The 5,732-nt window shown below is 40.2% G+C and overlaps 1 pseudogene; it reads left to right on the top strand.

The window, feature by feature from the left end:
* Window positions 1–2,751: 2,751 nt before the first annotated feature.
* On the top strand, window positions 2,752–5,253 carry LOC127922339 (forkhead box protein I2-A-like; annotated as a pseudogene).
* Window positions 5,254–5,732: the final 479 nt, after the last annotated feature.

The raw sequence follows: 5,732 nt of genomic DNA on the forward strand, positions 1-5,732 counted from the left end.
GTATTGTGCCAAATCCATCAGATGTAGACCTTAACAGTGAAATGCTAACTTACAAAGCCCTTTACCAACAATGCAGTTTTGAGAAAAATACCTATATATAAAAAATAATAAATGAAAGTAAACAAATAATGAAAGAGCAGCAGTAACATAACAACAGCGAGGTTTTATACAGAGGGGGTTACGGATACAGAGTCAATGTGCGGGGGGAACCGGTTTAGTCGAGGTGATTGAGGTCATATGGACATGTAGGTAGAGTTATTAAAGGGACTATGTATAGATAATAAACAAACAGTAGCATGGGTCTACTCATCACTCAACATCTATCTATATGGCACATTCGAAGCCAAGTCTGATCCGTGTAGATAGTATGCTACCGTTTATTATCGTAACCGTTTATGACGTGGGATCAAAACAATCTATTACCGACCCATGTATGTAGGCTAATTCACCCAGTCCTTGTCTAAGAGGCCATCCAATTGAAAGTCCTAGATTAGGGTCCCTCTTGACGTCTATTCAGTTGTAAAATACTATTGACGTGAGCCCGGTCAGGGTGTGTACGTACACATTGTTACACGGAGACTGCTCTAGTGACGGTTGAGAAGTAATCGTATATATCTAGTCAGCTTCTGTCTCTGTCGAAAGAGACCGGAGGATGGCAGCATTTGAAAACAACACGAAACAAACCCATGGACTTGTAGAAAACTTTTTAATAAAAAATTAAAAAATTTCAGCCAAAATCCTACTTTGCCCAAATACACTGTTACAGTGTACATTTTTGGAATGAAAAAAAAAACACACTCTTTATTCGTATGGAACATTTTGGACGTTAGAGTATATAGCCTTCACTACAGCGCTCACATTAACTCGCCAAACAACTAAATAGCCTATTGCGATATTTACACCAAACATGTGATTTTTAACTCTGTAACGGTTTAGCACTGTCCCGTATTTTATTTTACTACATAAGTCATTATAATTTAACATTAAACTAATAAAATGTGGAATATTTTCTTCAGTTGACAAACAGATCGTGTATACAAATATATATATATTTGGTGTTCCTGAATTTGTTTCATTGCATTGTAGGCTGGTCATTTTACTCGTGTGCTTTGGTCAATCAAAATGTATCTTATATAATGGCCCATGCTATTGTAAATGATCATTGAAGCTCCTCTGATGGCGATCATGTCGTTTGTTTTTTTAGGGCAAATATTGATTGTCCGTTGATGTCTGAAAGTTTCTACAAAATATTTCTGTGATTTTGATGAAATGCGTTGAAACAGAGTCTGTTGCTCTGAAATAGGCCTACCGGTAGATTTTTCTAAATGTTTCCCTCAATTTAAATGCAACGTATTCAACTCTCAAATCATTCTGTCTATTGCGGCCTATATAGGCCGAGTCTACATTTCTATATAGGCCGAGTCTACATTTCTATATAGGCCGAGTCTACATTTCTATATAGGCCGAGTCTACATTTCTATATAGGCCGAGTCTACATTTCTATATAGGCCGAGTCTACATTTCTACAGGAACAGTCTGCACTTCTCATATAGGCCGAGTCTACATTTCTATATAGGCCTAGAGTCTACATTTCATATAGGCCGAGTTTACATTTCTATATAGCTAGTCTACATTTCTATATAGGCCTAGTCTCACATTTCTATATAGGCCGAGTCTACTTATATAGGCCGAGTCTACATTTCTATATAGGCCGAGTCTACATTTCTATATAGGCCTAGTCTACATTTCTATATAGGCCGAGGCTCCACATTTCTATATAGGCCGAGTCTACATTTCATATAGGCCTAGTCTACATTTCTATATAGGCCTAGTCTACATTTCTATATAGGCTAGTCTACATTTCTATATAGGCCGGTAGTCTACATTTCTATATAGGCCGAGTCTACATTTCTATAGGCCGAGTCTACATTTCTATATAGGCCGAGTCTACATTTCTATATAGGCCTAGTCTACATTTCATAGTTCACCCCCTCAAAAAAAAAAAAAGTGAATAAGCATGTTTGGGCAAAGTAATTTTAATTACACATTTTAATAACCCACCCAATAAATAAATGACTAAAATGAAATGACAGGAGCAGTGGTCCAGCGACGCGGGGAAAATCACATTACCTCCAGCGACGCGGGAAACCATCATATTACCGGGTGTTGTGTTGCTCTGTCACACTTGTAACACATAAACCATGTTTATTGTCAACTAATCCGTTCCAGAGATCGTGTGTTCTAAACACATAGCCTATAGTACATTGTATATTTGTATGTTTTAAGAGGCTAACTTGGTTTATGTTTTACTTTGTCACACATTGGACGCCAGGGGTGTTTGTTAACTAACCATAAAATAATCCCGTTGTTTTAACCCTACAGTTTTAGAGGGACACGGCTCATGTTGCTCGCGTCATATATATAACAGCCCTAAAGGTTCTATAGAGAATAAAACCCTTTTTGTAGGGTTATTTGATCAGAACCGCAGTATGGTTAGATGTTCTTCTTCGCTGAACCAAAATGTTGGTTCTATGCCGAACCGTTTGTTCTCAGTATGTATCCTACTGTTCACCAAAACGCAAAGGCTACTTCATAAACTGACAACTTATATTTGACAGAAACAATTGATAAAAAAAAAAGATATATATAATATATATAAAATATTTATTTCAATTACATTTGTATATGGGAATTATGAAGGTATATTCATAAAACTATTATTTAAGATATATATTGGTAAAAGGGTCCTGTGCGTAAAAGTGGAAATATGATTGGCCAACTGTAAAACTGTTTTTATTGGATAAGTTGTAGCCTAAACGCCTATTTTTATTGCGTATGCTTATTAAGCTATACATGCGCGGTAAATTGCTCAGCCTATATGCTCCAGGTTAACTCCTAAAACGGCATTAATGAGTGGGCCAGTATCTCTCACCAGTATCTCTCCCATTGATGCACAGATTCGGTTAAGACAATTCGACTGAAGCGTGACAGAGAAGGGGGAGTCACCCTCGAGACAGTTCCTTTCACAGGGGTTTTACCTGTCGACGCTCCAGGCGGAACGCTTAAATACGCCTCCTCCCCTTGGGTCTAGCCTTCAGTCCTCCGGGAGAGACTGACCAAACAGACGCTTTGGGAAAGGAACCGCATGTTGTTGATGATAGAAGAAGATACCAGGATTCGTACTCAAATAGAACGGATTATGAACGCTTTTGGACAGCAGCCATCCAACGCGCAGACTAGCCCCATTCAGCACCACAGCGCACAGGAGCTCCTGGATATGGCCGTGTACTGCGATAACTTCGGCAGCATGTACCAGCACCAGCAAAACCTCCATCATGGTCACCACCCGCAGAGGCCGCCGGCGCATCCTCCAAGCTACGGCCTCGGTGAGTACACCTCGCCGACCACCAACCCGTACCTGTGGCTAAACGGACCGAGCATCGACTCGCCTCCATACCTGACGGGATTGAATGGAGCATCGTACATACAGTCTGGATACGGAGCGAACCAGCGGCAGTTCCTGCCCCCTCCTACGGGGTTTGGTGGAGCTGACCTCGGATGGCTGTCGATCTCAGCCAGCAGGAACTCTTCAAGATGGTTCGACCTCCTTGCTCTTACTCAGCGCTCATAGCCATGGCTATCCAGGGCGCCGGGGACAAGAGGTTGACGCTGAGTCACATCTATCAGTACGTGGCAGAGAATTTTCCGTTTTATAAGAAGAGCAAAGCAGGGTGGCAGAACTCAATCAGACACAACCTGTCACTGAATGACTGTTTTAAGAAAGTTGCCCGGGATGACGATGATCCTGGTAAGTTACAATACCTGTTGTACTTGTAATTAACTCGTCATTATTTACACTTATGTATTATTTATATATAATAATATAATAATATAATATATAATAATAATAATATAATATATATAATATAATAATAATATATTATATATTACATGTATTTAATGTCATACCTTTGCCATTTGGTCCTTCTGTAGCACAGTTGGTAGAGCATGGCGCTTGTAACGCCATGGTAGTGGGTTCGATTCCAGGACCACCCATACGTAGAATGTATGCACACATGACTGTAAGTCGCTTTGGATAAAAGCGTCTGCTAAATGGCATATATTTATTTATTTATATATTTGATTTCGGTAAGACGTGTCTGACAGAACAGACTTGAACAGTCATGACCTTTGATAATCTCGTTCAGAACTACATTGTCTGTTGTGTCCTGTCTTCATGTCTTCGTAGGAAAGGGAATTACTGGACATTGGACCCGAACTGTGAGAAAATGTTCGATAACGGCAACTTCCGAAGAAAGAGAAAGAGACGAGCTGACTTGAACGGAGGAGACACCAACAACACTGTTCTTCCGGTGAAATCAGAAGACACTGCCGCCCTGAAGCTCTCCGACACGGCCAGCATCATGAGCTCATCCCCTCTCAGCCTCCGGAACTCCCTGGTTCCTCCGAGCCCAAATCATCGCCGTCCCCGTCTGTGGAACACAGTCCCTGTTACAACAACTTTGTCTCCACTATGAACACGATGCTGGCGGGGAGTAACAACGGCTCTACCCGGGAGGGGCAGGGGGGACTTTGGTTCAGGAGGACATGTTATGGGGGATTTGTCGCCTCATCAGACCCGAGAGAACATGTCCGGACTTGGTTCATACTCGCCCTCTCAAATCACGCCATTGAACACTGATACCAGTCACCTCTCCACAGCTAATAGAATGAACTACTACACATCAGCACAGAACAATCACAGTGGAGGCCTGAGCCTCACCAACTCTCTCCCAAACCACTTCAGTGTTAATCATTTGATATACAGCCGCGAAGGAACCGAGGTGTAAAAGGCAGGAGGCTATAAGCCTTGTCCTAATTATGTCAGATATATGTAGATAATATAATGCAACTCGTTGGCAATTCTTGTATGAAGTACTCAGTGAGTACATCAATTACCATGATTATTATTCATGTTACGCATTCCACAATAAGAACGTGTGATTATAGCAATGTCTTAAATATACTTTCTCGTGATTGAATCTGGATTCAAAGTGGGTCGAAACTACGTTCGACTTAGCATTTTAAATAGCATGCCCAACTGGAGCCCAACTGGAGCCCTGGAATGGGTGTTGCCTCGGAATAAACATATTTACCTGTACTCTTTTTTTTTCCTTTCACCTTATTTCTATTGGCCTTATGTAACTGCGTGGATGACGTCACAGTGCCTTTCGGAAGATCCTGTATTTTTTTTTAAATAAATAGAACACCATTACTACTACTGCTACTGCAGATATGTGTTTTGTTATGTAGCCTAAATAGTAGCCCTCTTTGGAGACCACTTTGTACTTTTTTTTTTTTAGAAGGTGTTGTGTGTGTGTGTGTGTGTGTGTGTGTGTGTGTGTGTGTGTGTGTGTGTGTGTGTGTGTGTGTGTGTGTGTTTTTATTTAAGCCTATTGTCAAACGTTTTGAATAAATGTAATATCTGAAATGATTTGTTTGTGTCATATTTTCTAGCGGACTTGTCAAAGTGAAGATGTCTCAGATTTATCCGCCATAATATTCAACTTTGTAATAAACCAGCGCTCTATTTCATATTTTTTTAACGCACGATTCCATTTTTACTTATAAACACTAAAATATTGAAATGATTAACGTGTAGATCTTAACTTATGGCTCCCAATTCTAATACATTTTTATTTTTTTTAGGTTACATGAACATAACATTGTAA

Source organism: Oncorhynchus keta, unplaced genomic scaffold (genome assembly GCF_023373465.1).
Source record: "Oncorhynchus keta strain PuntledgeMale-10-30-2019 unplaced genomic scaffold, Oket_V2 Un_contig_25355_pilon_pilon, whole genome shotgun sequence".
NCBI lineage: Eukaryota > Metazoa > Chordata > Actinopteri > Salmoniformes > Salmonidae > Oncorhynchus > Oncorhynchus keta.